The 16,770-nt window shown below is 39.3% G+C and overlaps 1 protein-coding gene across 23 annotated transcripts in view; it reads left to right on the plus strand.

Moving 5' to 3' along the window:
- Window positions 1–16,770, plus strand: part of LOC135115862 (probable G-protein coupled receptor 45) — a 313,244-nt gene that overhangs the window by 228,464 nt on the left and 68,010 nt on the right. For 6 of the 23 annotated variants that reach the window (XM_064032905.1, XM_064032907.1, XM_064032920.1 and 3 more), the window contains one exon: window positions 2,012–2,137. The exons of the other annotated variants lie outside the window; for them this stretch is intronic. The gene's annotated coding sequence lies outside the window, so the exon portion shown is untranslated. The remainder of the gene's footprint in view (window positions 1–2,011; window positions 2,138–16,770) is intronic. 23 annotated transcript variants of the gene reach the window in all.

Consider the following 16,770-nt stretch of genomic DNA (forward strand, 5'->3'; position numbering starts at 1 on the left):
AGAACCCCTTGAGATTTTGAAGAACAGAAGGGGACGAGAAGGAGGAGGAGGAGAAGGAGGAGGATGAGGAGGAAGAGGACTAAGACGAAGGTGAGAAGAACGGAGACGAAAAGTAGCAGGAGGGAGAAAGAGAGAGAGAGAGAGAGAGAGAGAGAGAGAGAGAGAGAGAGAGAGAGAGAGAGAGAGAGAGAGAGAGAGAGAGAGAGAGAGAGAGAGAGAGATGCATGGACACGAAAGCATAGACAAACAAGTAGACAATAAGATAGACAGGCAGATAGAATAATATGTGCATCAAATATCGATATAGTAAAGACAGTTTGATAGATCGTTATAACAGTATTTGCTTTTGACTCGTGACCCTCTCAGAGTCGAAAAGAGAGAGAAGGGGAAGGTGAGGGAAAAGTTAGCAAGACAGCAGCGCAGCGTAAAGAAAGAGCAAGGGATGAAAGGATAAAGACAGGAAGGCGAAGGTGGTGAGAGTGAAAAGAAAGAGAGAGAAAAAAATACGATGCCATCTTAAGTACCGAAGACGAAGGAAGAAGAAGAAGGGAGAGAGAGAGAGAGAGAGAGAGAGAGAGAGAGAGAGAGAGAGAGAGAGAGAGAGAGAGAGAGAGAGAGAGAGAGAGAGACACCAACTGACCAACCAATCAACAGAGACAGACATACAGTGAGAGTAAATCAAGATAAAAACTGAAATATCCACAGACAGACAGACAGACAGACACAGATAAAGGGAAAGACACACATGCCAGTGGGGAAGATTGAAGCTGCTTGGGGAAGGAAATGAAGGAGAGATCTGAAGTCAAATGAGCGTGAAAAAGAGTGTTGAAGCAAGATAAGGAATGAGACCAGGAGAGAAAAGTGACAGCAGATAACGAACAGAGAGGAATGAGTGGCAGAGAGAGAGAGAGAGAGAGAGAGAGAGAGAGAGAGAGAGAGAGAGAGAGAGAGAGAGAGAGAGAGAGAGAGAGAGAGAGAGAGAGAGAGATGCTGTATCACATTTTATCGTACTCAAAAATTTTAATGTAATGCTCAGATTAGAGGAATGAGGAAAGAGCATACAAATGAGAGAAAAAGGAGGAGAGTAAAGGGTCGAAAGGAATGCGTTATGGAGGAGCAGCAGGAGGAGGAGGAGGGGGAGGAGTAGGAAGAGAAAGACGTAGCTCAGCAGTAGCGCAGCAGTAGGAGGAAGTCAAGAATGGTAGTAGGAAAGACTTTGATGAAAATGAAAGAGGGCGAGGAGGAGGAGGAGGAGGAGGAGGAGGTTGAGCTGGATGAAGAGGATGAGGAGGAGGAGGAGGAGGAGGAGGAGGGAAGCACAGGAGGAGAGAGGAACAGAAGGAAGTCAAGAATGATAGTAGGAAGGCTTCTGAAGAAAATGAAGGAAAGTAAAGGAAAAGAAATTATAGGGAAGGAAGAGGGAGAAAAGGAATGGATGTTTAAAAGGAGGAAAAGGAGGAGGAGGAGGAGAGCAACAAGAGGAAGAAGAGGAAGGGGGTACGAATGCATTAGTATTGTTGCCCCTTGCACTCACAAAAGCAAACAAACAATAATACAAACAAACAAGAACAGTCAAACATTAATAATATTTTTCACTAAATGCGTGTCTGTCTGCTCGTGTGTGTGTGTGTGTGTGTGTGTGTGTGTGTGTGTGTGTGTGTGTGTTAATATTTCTCTTGTTACTGTTGACATTTTTATTATTATTGGTAACTATGATATAAACATACGTAGAATATACATACACAACATACACGTACATACATCAATAAAATATACGATAATTAAACGCTACGTATCTGGCAGACCTCAATTATACATTCCCGCTCAAAACTTGCTGACACAAACTTCATTCATTCGACAACCGAAAGTAATAATTAAACCGAACACAATTATAAGTTTTTTTTTCCCTCAACATATCATTGGTAGGCTGATGAGGGGAAAAAGTTAGATTAATATTGTGCCTTTTTTTTTTTTTTTATTTTATGTATGCCATTTTTATCTTTTTTTTCAGGGTAAAAAAAGATGGAGGAAAAAAGGAAGAAGAGGAGGAGGAGGAAGAAGAGGAGGAGGAGGTAGTGGAAGAAAACTAGAAGAGAACATTATAAAGGAGTAACGAGAGAACATTTTATTTTAACAGGTTAAGTATTTTGAGAATTTTCATTTTGCACTCTCTCTCTCTCTCTCTCTCTCTCTCTCTCTCTCTCTCTCTCTCTCTCTCTCTCTCTCTCTCTCTCTCTCTCTCTCTCTCTCTCTCTCTCTCTCTCTCTCTCTCTCCCTTATTACACTATATCTCTTACTCTGGCCAGTGTAGCTTATCACAAACATTCTCGTTAGGGACAAAGAGGTCTGCTGCTGTTTGTCTTTCCTTCTTGTCCTTTCATGCTCTCTCTCTCTCTCTCTCTCTCTCTCTCTCTCTCTCTCTCTCTCTCTCTCTCTCTCTCTCTCTCTCTCTCTCTCTCTCTCTCTCTCTCCCAGGATCCTCAATACGTAAGGTAATGCGATTTCCCAATTTTCGGATGATCAGGTAATGGTCGGCCGGAGCACTTTTATCCCTTAGGCTCGGCGGGCTCTTCCTGATACGAGGGCGTCATTTCGGCCGCCAGTAATTAGTGCGATCAGTGCGATAAATTAGGTGATTACTAGCCTTTGTTCCGCCACGTATGTTGCATCACGCTTAGGACGGCAATTATAGGACGCGCGGAGACTGTGCGGTGCGGTGGAAAATGTGTAATTGGGGGATTCGTAAGATTGGTTAATATTATGAGGCCAGTGTACATTGCGTTGCGTTGCGTTGGGATTTGTATTGTATTAATGCGTGGGTAATGTAATTCATTGGAGGAGCTTGTGGTGAGGTGAGTGAGTTGGTTTCTTTGTGTGTGTGTGTGTGTGTGTGTGTGTGTGTGTGTTCATGTTGGACCTTCTACTGAAAATTGTCTGTTTAAATTAAGGTAGATATACATGTAACGTTCTTTTTCGTGTGTGTGTGTGTGTGTGTGTGTGTGTGTGTGTGTGTGTGTGTGAACTGGACTTGCCACCATATTTTTCTTTTAGTTATACATTTGCATTTGGAACGAACGTGCTGTAATTACCGATGTTGAGGGGAGGGATTGGTGGTTCGAAAATTGGCTTAAAATTTTGTATACAGCTGCAGCGTTCCTCTCATTATGGGCGCGGGACTGCAGCTGCTGCGCCAAATATGGGGAACAACAAAATAATAAAGCCTTTGTTTTTCCGTACAATTAGTGGCAGGGAAACGTGAACTGAAACACAGAAATGCAACAAAGGTTCGAGATGAAATGTAACGAGATAAGGGAAACACAACACAGGGAGAAATATATGTTGAACTTTAATGTAATACGTAAAAAAAAATGTTTAATTAAACTTATATTACGGACAGTTATGTTGTATTTACGTTGTACTTACAGTTTGACAGATGAGAAGTGTGTAATTCCTGGCCGAGGTAGGTTAGGTACTGTTGTGTTCCAGGTGTGTAATTATCAATATCACGAGGAATGTTGGGAAGGAGGTGAAGCAGTAACAATCATCCGAAAGACGTGTCGGCCATAACACAGAGTATGTATATTAGAGACAAACATAATCCCACGAAGAGGGAGGAGTCCGTTGTGAGTCACATAAAAACTCGCAGCAAAAAGAGGCAGACTCATACACGGCGTCCGAGTCTACACCAATCTTTATTTAAATCTCTACATTGTTTACATACATTACATATACAAGAATACAAGTCAGAAAACCAATAATTTCAATTCATCACCATAACTAAGGTTCCATTCGTCTACACTTAGTACTCTTAATTTTTTTTTTTTTTTTTTTGTCTATAATACTGTGAAAACAATAATCAAGCAAAATAAGAGAATCGGACAACTACTGAAATATATGTGTATATTCTGAACTAAACGTAAACTTTAAATGTTAAGTTGACCTCAGTAAATACGATGGAAACACTTATCAAATTTGTGAAAACAGATGTAAAAAGAAACGAGAACCAAACAAATTCGATGTATGTCGCAGTGAACATGATGAAGTGAAAAATGTTAAATTACACTTGATAAATATGATGAAAACAGCTTTACAAAATTACATATTTCTCTATTCTCTGAATACTTGATTAAATATTCTTCGAGGTAAGCGCAATATAGTGAAAGTGTTAAATTGATCTAAGCAAGTACCATGAAAACAATTCTCTATTCATAATAAAGTTTTCGTCATTTTTTTTTCTTTTTGTGATCAACCGTAATTCAAACCTATCATTGATTTTCCACATACCCACTCCACATTTTTTTTTAAATTTTCCAGAAGATCAGTTCCTTAACCTGGAGAGAGCGGAAAAGAAAAGATATTTCTCTGGTCAGCTTCATCACCAATTCAGTCTTTATTAAGAATAAAACAAAGTGAAGCTCCAGGTAAAGATGGCAGGGTAAAAAAAATAAATAAATAAATGCATAACATCAGAGCCCTCAGATGTGATGCTTTTAAATAATTTCCTCGCTAGCCTGGTAAATCTTATTGCTGGAGGGAACGGTGTGATGAACTAAATGTTATCTTCATCTGTATTATTCTGATCTGAGTTGAGATTGACATAAGAAGGAATTTTACAACAGGAAATGTTAGTTTTATTCCTGAGAATTTTGAGAGAAAGAACCCAATTTGTACCTGGTGAAGCTGCTTATCAGTGCCTTTGATGTACATTAAATTTAGTATAGAGGAAACGTGTCATGTTTGTTTTCTGCATGATTTCACTTTACATGAAAAGGAACGAGAGCAGACTGAAGTGGTAGGGATAAATTCTGGGGAAGGACGAAACATGTGTAGGAGGAAGAGTAATGGAGATGGGAGAGCAGGGCAGGGGAGGAAGAGAAAGACCGAACAGAGGTAGATGGAGGATATAAAGAAAGATTTGAGAGAAAAACAACTGTCAGAGGAGGAAGTGCACGACTGAGCTGCTAGGAGTAGAGCTGTCAGAAGCATCCATCCCTTAGGAAGTGGGAGGAGATATACGGAGAAGGAAGAAAGAAGGGCTAATGGCCACATAATATACCTACTCACAAAATTTGCTGTGTTGTCGGATATTAACAGTAAAAGCTATATTAATAAGTTCGTGTCTGAGGTGTTATGGTCCTGTTCCGGATCATTTAGCACTCTGTGAGGGCATAAAAGGGAGGAAGGTTCACTATTCCGGAGTTTATCATTAAAGTGACTTGCGAGTCAAGATAGAGTCTGACTTTTGCATTAGGAAAATGGACAAGATGGGAAATGAAACCTCCAGTGTACCCGGATTGCGAGAGAAGGGCAGCTGACAAGTTTAGAATTGAGACACGAAAAGTACGATAAAAGAAAGCAAGGGAAGCAACACGGTGAGGACTGTGACAGACTGGAAAAAACAGAGACACGAGACATGCACATGAGCGGGCTTGACACTTGTCTATAAAGTAAAATAAACAGGACACTGCACTGAATGCTTAATGTTACTGAATTAAATCTAGCAAGAGACGTCATACAGAGTTTCCTGCTGACAATCTTAGTGAAGGATGACCAAATATATTCAGTTTTTGGTAAATGGTCTGTGAAGTGCTTTTGAGTCAGACTACTCGTATATTTATCTGTCCAAGGGCAACGAAACTAATGGGGAGAAAGATCCATTAGACATGCCAGTCCATTAAGGAGAAAGGCCGACATTTATTCCAAAATTACATTGCGGAGTGTCTTGAAATGAACGTCGTGCTGAGCATTAGTGGAGAAACACATCACACTCCCCGCCATGTGTTCAGGGCCTCCCCTCAGCCTCACGCCTCTGATCATGTTGGAGTCTATCAGTCGTCAGTGTTTTGTAAGGACACTGTCAGCAGATCAGAGGACTTACGATCAAAACGCAATATAAAGTGGAAGTAAATGGGACATGTTACTCGAATTCTAATTATGACTGTCTTAAAAACTCTGCAAACGTGAATATCCTCCCGTATTACGCACTGCCGGACTGATTACTTTCTCTCCTCATTCCCTTCATTGTATTAAGATCCTAGTACATTCACCTTTCAGTATTACAGACATTCACTTTCATACGAAAAAAAAAAAAAGATGTAGGGACCGACAGAAAAAAATGGTACACAACGGTGGGTGAATTCAATCAGTGTATTATACGCAGAATATATTAAACTATTGCACGCCGGCCTTTATTTGGCGTGGAAAAATGAAGTATTAAAGGATGGTATTATTTTTTTGTTCCTGGGTTTGGCAGCGAGCCCATAATTAGACAAACCGCAGAGCTCGCGCGAAATTCTGGACCCATTTTCGAACTAGCAAAAGCTTCCCTAATACCGGTGATTACAGGTGCGCCTTTCAGATGTGCCGCGTCCACCTGGCTTCCCACCGTCCTCACGCGCCTTTAATTAACCATGCACGTATGTCTGATGAATTTTATCAGCCTTGGCTCGCCTTTGATTCTGTGGCGAGGTGTGTGTGTGTGTGTGTGTGTGTGTGTGTGTGTGTGTGTGTGTGTTGGTATTGTTATTGATATTGTTATTGTTTTTGATGATACTGTTATTGGTATTACTGTTATATCGTACTATTATTGTGTTTTTTTATCAGTTACTACTACTATGGCTGATCCTGCTGCTGCTGCTGCTGCTGCTACTACTACTACTACTACTACTACTACTACTACTACTACTACTACTACTACTACTACTACTACTACTACTTACTACTACTTACTACTACTTACTACTTACTACTTACTACTGCTACTACTACTATCACAAGGTACACACACACACACACACACACACACACACACACACACACACACACACACACACACACACACACACACACACACACACACACACACACACACACACAGGAAATGTTGCCAGGACAACCAGTACTGAAATAATTAATGTTGCCCGAGATATAGTATGGCTGAGCTATTTCTCCAAGTATGAGCGGCATAATTTGCTTCACCAGCCAAGTGTATCGAGGAGCAGCTCTTGTTTTTGTCCTTAATTTGTGGTGGTGATGGTGGTGGCGGTGGTAGTTGTCGTCGTTTTTTGGTATGTTTTGTCATATTTTTTGTTATGTTTAAGAGGGAGGCATAATTTAAGCATTTGTGAAGATGTGAATTAGCGTGGACGTGATTAGGATTTTGTTCCGAAAGCATAAAATTATGACTAAAAAAAAAAAAAAATGGAAATTGATATACTGCAATACTAGGAAGCTCAAAACACCAAAATTGAGGTCAGTTTCATATTTGCTGTTCCCGCATAGATGAAAAATAGTATTTTCCTTCCAAAAATTCAGAAAATAAAATATTTTCCTTCTGAAAAAAATATAATAAACATTCCTCAAAAAGAGGATGGTGGATTATGTGAATAGATGGAAAAGAGTATATGAAAAGTTTTAGTGAGTTCACTGCTGGGAAAATTGAGGATTTCGCATGTGTAAGTCCGCAAGATTTCTTTTACAAACCAGAAATCGAATTAAGATCATGAATTAAGAAATTTACTGCCGCAAAAAAAAAAGTGATATCGAAAAGGTGTTTTGGAAAATCTGCGATGACTATAAAGAAAGAAACGAGAAATGGACCAGTGTGGCAGATCGTAGCAACAGATTCAGTTAAAGGAATAAAAAAAAGTCTCCTTCCCAGGTTGCAGTTCAACGCTGAAATAGGAGAAAATAACATGAAGTAAATAGTAAAAAAAAAAAAAAAAGAAAAAGACAGCATTTCTACATGGTATCATATCCTAGTATCAAATTGAGGCACCAAAAAAGTTTCTTCCAAGGAAGAAATTGAACGATTAAAAGAAGAAAATGAAGACGTAAGAAAAGAGGCCAAACATAAAGAAGAGGAGAAGACAACCTTCCTACACTGCTTTATGTATCCCCGTTTAGAGATGAAAATAATAGATTGAAAACAAAGACTAACCCCTGAGTCATAAATTAGACCGAACAAATTTCCTGTACTGTTATATGTACCCACGTCTAAAGACATCAATGAGGATAATAGGTTGAAAACAAAAAGTAACCTGACAGCAGCACCACCAGTACTCAGCCTTTCAAGATAACACTTCTAACCTTCATGAATACGTCAGTCACCAAGGAGCACCACTCTCGTTACCTTCCTACTTTTGTTCTCCTCGCGCTTTACGAAGGCAACTATCACGGCCTTCACTTGCTCTACTCTCACAGGAGATGAATAATGCAACATGAAACCATAATGGAAGCCAAAGGGAGGTCCAGGCCGTGCAATATTCAGGCCACACACACTGCACGTCTCTGTCTTGCAACTTTCACGCTCCGCCAGAAAGCAGCGTTCTACTCCAGTTTAAATATACATGCTGACTTAGCAAATTACTCAAGGCGTTTTTCTTAACAGAGAGAGAGAGAGAGAGAGAGAGAGAGAGAGAGAGAGAGAGAGAGAGAGAGAGAGAGAGAGAGAGAGAGAGAGAGAGAGAGAGAGAGAGAGAGAGAGAGAGAGAGAGAGAGAGAATACTAAGTGAGATTACGCTCGGGGACTTGGGGCATCAGACATGAAGATCTGCAGAATCGAAAACAAAAGTCTTGTGTGCAGAAATATTCCTCGAACCCAAAACGTGAAGAGCATGAGACGCCTTTGGACCATCAGCCACCAGGAAGGATGAGTGCAGGACCCGAGGACTGCTTGCTTGGGAGTGGAAGATACATGTTTGTCTGGATGGGTGATTAGATACAAGGAATAAGGAAATGCACTGAAGATAAAGAGTAGTGTGGTTGTGAATGACGGTAGGTATGTGGATGAGAGAGAGAGAGAGAGAGAGAGAGAGAGAGAGAGAGAGAGAGAGAGAGAGAGAGAGAGAGAGAGAGAGAGAGATATAAGCTTTTATGGATTGGATTGATATATTTTCCATCATCAGTCTCATCATTATCTTTTTCTTTTCTCTTCTTTTCCTTTTTCTTTTTTATCCTCCTCCTCCTCCTTTGCTTCTAGTTTCCCTTACCCTCCCCTTCCCTCCCTTATCATCATACTCCCCCTTCCTCTCCTTCCATCCCTCGCTCAGCCTCTGCCCTTTCTCTCAAGTCACTTAGGCTCGTAAAGTTTTCAATGAAGTGGTCATTAAAGTGAGTTAAAGTGGACACCGTGGTGGGCGGTGAGGCTAATGAGGCCAAACTTTATTTTGGTGAAGGACGAGATGATAGATAAGAGAGAGAGAGAGAGAGAGAGAGAGAGAGAGAGAGAGAGAGAGAGAGAGAGAGAGAGAGAGAGAGAGAGAGAGAGAGAGAGAGAGAGAGAGAGAGAGAGAGAGAGAGAGAGAGAGAGAGATTTACTCATAGAACAATTTACTTTCCCGCCACTAAAAGGTTCGCTCCAAGGGTGATTACGGAAGTGGTATTGATTCAACCTTTTCCGGAGGTCAAGGCTGCTTCTTTATCGCGCTAACAGCATTACAGTGCTACATCCCGCCCCGGTGAGCATGATGCACGGCCCCCGGTCTCATAACATTACCAGGTTTAAAAGGAAATTATTTCATACACGCTGGATAAACTCACTTCCCGATGTTAAAATTTCATTCCTGTTTCCCTTTTCGCTCGCATTTTTACGTTTTCTATTTTTTCCAGTTTTATTTTTATATATTTTTTTATTTATTTATTTATTTATTTATTTTTTTTTTTGGCGGTCGGGTGAAAATAGTTATTGGGCTTCGTATCCTACAAAAAAAACTTATTACTCTGGAAAACATTTTGCAGGATTAGCTGTCCTCGCTTTTTTATTTGCAGTACAATAAACCGAAATCTTTTAATCTCATCTCACACGCGATTGTGGCGAAACATTTGTATTTCAACACTAAAAGCTCTTGTCCTCAAATAAACTTCAATTTTTAGCGTGTAAGCATATTGTAATTGGTATGGTTAGGCTTAGTACACAGTCTCACACATACTAGTAATGTGTGTAGTACTTTATTTCATATTTTTAGTAACTCAGATTATTTTTCATTGTAATCTGGGCTGCTGGCAAATCTTTCTTACTGTTTCCATTACGTAATATTTTCTTGGAACTTTTAAAAGAAAACTAAAAGAAGGAAAATGTGTGAAGAGAGAATACTGGTGATTGGAATACTTATCACTAACGAGAAGACAAACGTTTAAGAAAAGGAAAAGAAAGAAAAGTTTTAGAGGGAAGAAAGGCAGACCCATTAGGTGGAGAAGGATGGGCCTCGTAGGGAAGTTTGAGGGAAGTAGTATTGTACTCTTAAGTAACTAGCTAAGTAACCAAGTAACTAATTAACTAAATAGATAAATAAGTTGACTGACTGACTGAATGAATGAATGAATGACCGAATGAGTAATTGAATAACTAACTGAATGAATAATTGAATAACTAACTGATTACACAACTAAATTGTTAACTAATATACAATCTCACTAATTGACCAACTGTCTGACTAACAAGTACATTTTTCACCTCGTTCCCTCCTTTATCCTTCGCGTCGTCGAGCACAGGACTGAAGTGAAGCAGAAAGTCCTTGTTATCTTGGAAGGAAGATATTTCACCTCTTTTTATCATGTTATCCAGGAAATATAGTGGGCCAGACCAGTCCTGGTGTATCATTATACGTGGCTTATGGCTGCTGTGGCTTTGAACGGTGGAGTTTTTGAAGTCTTTGTGTGGCCGAGTCCAGGTTACGGAATCCAGTTTACAGGCTCTGCCCTATAAAAGTTCACCTTCCCAATGAGATTTATGAGATTCCCCTGAAAATTGCACGGATCCTTTTATATCTCTGAATGGGTGGCATTTCCGTGTATACGTTTTTTTAATTCAATTGATTGTATCCTCCGGCCTTTCTCTCGGATCTTCTACTTGTCTCTATTCATGGTTCAGACATTATCAGACTTTTTTTATACATTGAATTGACATTGACTGATATCTCCAATAGATAAACGAAAATTATGTTTTATTGTTATATGCAGGAATTGAGACATTTGTCATTTTGAATAGGAGACAGGAATGACAGGAATTAAGATAGAGACAGGAACTGAGTCAGGAATTGAGACAGGAACTGAGAAAAGGACAGGCACTAACAACGAAAGAGGAGGGTAATGAGGATATTTGTTTATTTATTTTGTTTTTAAAGAATGTTTGCTTACTTGAGAGAGAGAGAGAGAGAGAGAGAGAGAGAGAGAGAGAGAGAGAGAGAGAGAGAGAGAGAGAGAGAGAGAGAATGTATATGAAACACCTTTCCACTTTCTATTCACCTGCTTTTACTGATAGGTAATATTCATGAAATCAGTTATATTAGAGCACTGAATTCATAACCAACCTCTATTATATTCAATACGTTTTAAAGAATAGATCAGATATTCGTTAATTCAACCACGGGGGCACATTATTATTTCAAACATGAGGATTTCCACCATTGTTTTAGCTGCGGTAAGAATAATGTTGACTTTAGATTCCCGAGATGAAGATTCCTCCCGCATGAACTTATCTGCTGTGAAAGTCTCTCTGGGTTATTTTATTCCGAATGTTGCAGTGTTGATGTTCGTCGAATGTTTATGCTGTGCTCTTGTCTGCGTCATGAGGTGAAGGAAAGATGGCAGAGCGAGGTTAGGTGTTATGCCCGATGGAGAGAGAGAGAGAGAGAGAGAGAGAGAGAGAGAGAGAGAGAGAGAGAGAGAGAGAGAGAGAGAGAGAGAGAGAGAGAGAGAGAGAGAGAGAGAGAGAGACAACTACAAAGACTGAAACTAGTAGCAGTAGTAGTAGTAACAACCATCTATGCTAAGATCTTTCTGGTAGACAGGCAGCTCAGATAAGACGTCAGAGTTGTAGTAAATCGAGCTGAAGGAAAAAATATCGTCTCTTGATATGTGTAAATTCCTCTGAACTTCTACCACCACCTTCACCACCACCACCGCCGCCACCACCACCGCCCACATAGACAAAGTTCCCAGTGAAATATTATGATCAGAAGTGCTATGAAAGTTGATAATTATTGAGCACCCACAGGAGGGGTTGTTCTCTTCTCTCACAGCCGCACTCTTTCTTGCACACTTCCTTTCATTCTCTCTGTCCTAACTTCCACTTTGCGCCCCTCATGGGTATCTTGTTTAGCACCCTCTGTATCGCCCTGCACCTCAGCTTCAAAACAAGATAACGGTTACCCTTTTCTGAAAGACCAGTAAGAATGGGAGACGACATGGTAAGAATTAAAATATGCGTACATACATGCAAACTATATCAAGCCAAAAAAAAACAGTGGTACCCAAGACAAGACACACAACTTTCACACAAAAAAAGTAAATGACAAATAACTGATGTATACGATCGAGAAATGTCAAACAGTTACCTAAAAAATAATCAGTGTGAAATGTCTATATGCTTTTCAAAGTCGGCAGTCTTTACTTTTTTCACCCAATCTATTCTACCCTTGATGCATTTACTCTTCTTTCCCTTTACTTTACTATCCAAGCAGCAAACAAGCAAGAAAGCAGGCAGCCTCCAACCTACAGCCTAGCCTCCTCTACGGCATGCTCACACATTCTCCTCCTCCTCCTCCTCCTTTTTTGTCTAGGTTTTCCTCACACCAGTAATTACATATATGAAGATGTAGTAAGCAGGTAATATAATCATGGACCACTGGGCTTTCTATTACCTGTACTTTATGTAATCCCATGTAATTCTCCTCCACTTTTCCCCTCCTTCCTTCCTCCATTCTTCCTCCCACAACACTCCTCTATTCCTGGATTCAAAGAACACAAAGCAAAGCACTCAGGAGGAAGGAAAGTGCTTTCTAATATTGTGTTCCTTTGTGTTTCTCTTCGAGGGAGACGCTTCGCCGCACGCAGAGGTGATGTGGTACCGGTGGTGGTGTTAGTGGTGGTGGTGGTGGAGATACAGGTCATGGGTGATGTAGTGATGGTGGTGGTTGTGGTAGTGGTAGTAGTAGTAGTAGTATTGGTGTAGAAGTTTCGTTTTGTTTTCGATTTCAAATATTCTTTTTATTTATAGATGTGATTTTTCTTTTTCGTTTATTGTTGCTCTTTTTCATTTGTTTTTTATTTGTTTTGTTTTTATTTCCTTATTCTCTTTTTTGGTTTGTTTTTAGTGTCTTCATTTACGTTCTGAATATCGTTAATGTTATTTTATTTCGTTTTTTTGGTCTTTTTTTCTTTGTTTTTTTCTTCTTCAACCATCTTTCCATCTAAACACACACACACACACACACACACACACACACACACACACACACACACACACACACACACACACACACACACACTGTACTACTGCTATTACAACAACTACTACTACAACTACTACTACAACTACTACTACTACTGCTGCTACTACTACTACTACTACTACTACTACTACTACTACTACTACTACTACTACTACTGACTAAAGTAAAGTTTTAATCCAAATACCTCGATATCAGATTGTGAAGGTTTCGCAAAAGTTAAGATTTCGCTCTTATCGTCTTCAGTTTGTCTCCTTTAACTCCAGAAAAAACCGACTAGGACACATCTCTGACACCTGGTGGTAGGAAGAGGAGGAGGAGGAGGAGGAGGAAGAGGAAAAAGAAGAAGAGGAAGAGAAGGAGATTGAAGAAAAAAGAAAAGAAAAGAAATTAAGAAGAGAAGAGAAAGTGGAAGAGAAGAGAAGGTGGCAGAAATATAGCGGTACTGGAGGAGAAAGAGGAAGGAGGAAAAGTTTTAACCGATGCGAGAAGTAGAAAGCGAGCGAAGAGGAATAAGATAAATCCTAGGAGAACGTGGAGACAAGTCCTCGAAGTCTACAGGGAAGGAGTGAGAGAGACACAATTAAAACAAAATGAAAACGTAAAATTGCTTTGTGATTTTTCCCTGTGTTATTTCACCTCTAGTATTATGTTTATAATGAGTAAAAGAAAAGATAAAAGACTATGACTGTACAGCGTTAGTAAGAGAGAGAAAGGAAAAATCCGAGGGCATTATTGGAACAGCGATGCACAGATATCTCAGAGCTGATAGAGCATTAACTCAAAGCTGACTTGGGTACTCTTGATAAAAGAACTATTTTAGACTCACAATGAAAGAGGAAATTGGACTCATTTTAGATTCACAATAAGAGAGAAGGAAAAAATAGTTAAAAGGAGAAGCACAGACAAACAGACAGACGACTCGATAAAACAAGTTTGATTTTGAAAAGTATGGAAAAACTCACACGTTCTTCTTTAAGTCATAACCTTAAATAAGAGTTTTCTGTTTTATTCAGGACGAGTATTGAAACATTTTACGAGTCTTTTCGCGAGTACACTTTAAAATTTTACTGCATATAGATATTTACTGAAGCGAGAGGACGCATCCCGCCTCTCGTGATGGCGAGCGGGGACTGGCGGGGCCTGAAAACAACCTTAATAGCAACACACAACAGTAAACCCCGACAGGCGAGATGGCAACACCCCGAGGCCTGGATTAGACGCTGTGTGATTGGCCCTTCTTCCTTTTCCTCCTTTCTTCCTGCCTTTCTTCTTTCTCCTTGATCTTGTTCCTGTTCTCGTCGTCCTCCTCTTCCTCCTACTCCTGGTTCCAGTCTCCCTCTTTCTCATTCACTTCTTCGTGGAATGAGCGAAGGAAGAAAGGAAGGAAACAGGAAAGGAAGGAAAAAGATGTAAAAAGAACATGGAAGTAAAAAATAAGGAACAAAATTCTTTCTCTACTACTACTACTACTACTACTACTACTACTAGTACTACGAGCACGATAGACGCATATGGTAACTTGAGCACAATTTTCAACAAGACCGTATAACCCAGTACAAGTATTGCTGAAAATAAAACTAACAATGAAATTTGAGCACTGAATTTCCGAAGATGTTTTCCCTTCCCTTTTATTCTTGTACCTTGCTGAAGATGCGTGTTTGAATTCCTACTTGTACCTTAAAAAGAAGAACATTTTTAGGTGAAGTTCGCAGAAGGGTTCTTTTTCACTCTCTTCTTCTCTTCCTCTGTCTATTCTTGTCATTAAAAATACTTCGAAACACGAATACCTGAAGATGTGTTGTTGATGTCGCTCTGTCTGTCTCCTTTCATATTTACCTTCTTCATTCACTGATACTCGGAAATTAGAGAAATCACTGAATGAAGTTAATACAGTAAAATCCCTCTCATCTGGCATTCGAGTATCCGGCAGCTTCAAGTATCCAGCACATTTTTCCCCGAGCCTTAAAATCAATAAAAAAATCTATGTGTACTCATAAAATCGATTAAAATTCCTGCGCGAGGCATACTTTGTCCCCTCGCCACCAGAGCGCACTGCTTCGCGCCACCCGCGGCCCACTGCACTGTGTTTACTCAGTGACTCAGTCCCGCGTGTGCACTGTTTATCGCCTGACGCCTTCATCATGCCTAAAGTTGTAGAAAAGAGGAAGCGTGTTGTGCTTACACTTAAGCAGCTGATCAGATCAGCTGCTGATTAAGTTCAGCTGATCTTTGTTATGGTAAGATGCGTGAGTGTAGGATGGTGATTGTGGACATAATTTCACTTCTATTCAAGTATCCGGCAATATTCAAGTATCCGGCATGTCGGCAGTCCCGTTGATGCCGGATAAGAGGGATTTTACTGTAGTCATTCTTGCAATTACGAAGACTGAAAGAACTGTATTCACTGGTGATCTTTTTCCATATTTTTTGTTAGTACAAAGAGTGAAAGGAAATGTATCCACCGGCATGAGAATTATAGCAAATTATATGTAAAGAAAAGAGGAGGCAAATTTTAATCTCGAGATATTAATTCGTAATGAGTGATTTTTCAGGTACTAAATGTGTGTTACTTTGTGAACCACCATTTGGCCTTGACTGATGGTAGTGCTGCCCTCTCATGTGTCCATCAGTCCGTCTCTCATGTCAGTGTTTTTGACATAGAAGGGAAATGTTAAGTTTGTGATGAATTTTTCACTAACTTTTTTCCCTTGTAGTGAAAGTGACGCAATAATCAATATATTCAAAGGGAAATCGTTGAAATAGCAGATAACGCATGTGCCGGAAAAAAAAATATCAGTAAATATTTAACAGTCGATGGATTTGACAAGAAATGTAGGTGGGATGAATGTGCCTGAAATTTGGAGGTGGAAGTCACGAAAAAGATCCAATGGAAATCCTCTGTTTTCACTGTTATTTCCCTCCTGGCAGTGTGTGACAAAGCTCGTTGAGTCTCCCTCCCGTGACGGTGAAAAGTTTAAGCGGTAACTTTAGCGTAAGGTAGTTGTGAAAGCCACTTAAGCATTCAGATATATCGCGGTGCAGTGTATATGTTAAAACAGAAATGAAAGCAAATTCGTTTCTGGCATTTCCAGCATCTGTTTTGTTTCGAAAAGCTTTCATTTCCTCCCATTTCATCGTTCGTGCTGTTGAAGATAGCACCTCACTTCTATTTAATTTTATTCTATATTAACCTCAATTTTTTTATTATTTATTTATTTAATGATTTATCTAATTGTATGTATATATATATATATATATATATATATATATATATATATATATATATATATATATATATATATATATATATATATATATATATATATATATATATATATATATATATATATATATATATATATATATATATATATATATATATATATATATATATATATATATATATACTTATTTATTTATTTATTTATTAGTCTATTCATTTTTTTATTTTTATTTTTATCTTGATGGGACGAAGGACAAGGCGCGCGGCTCACGCATGCAGTGTTTGGGTAACATGGAGCCTTTGGTTCATCTTCCA

This window comes from Scylla paramamosain, chromosome 30 (assembly GCF_035594125.1).
Source record: "Scylla paramamosain isolate STU-SP2022 chromosome 30, ASM3559412v1, whole genome shotgun sequence".
Classification (NCBI taxonomy): Eukaryota; Metazoa; Arthropoda; class Malacostraca; order Decapoda; family Portunidae; genus Scylla; species Scylla paramamosain.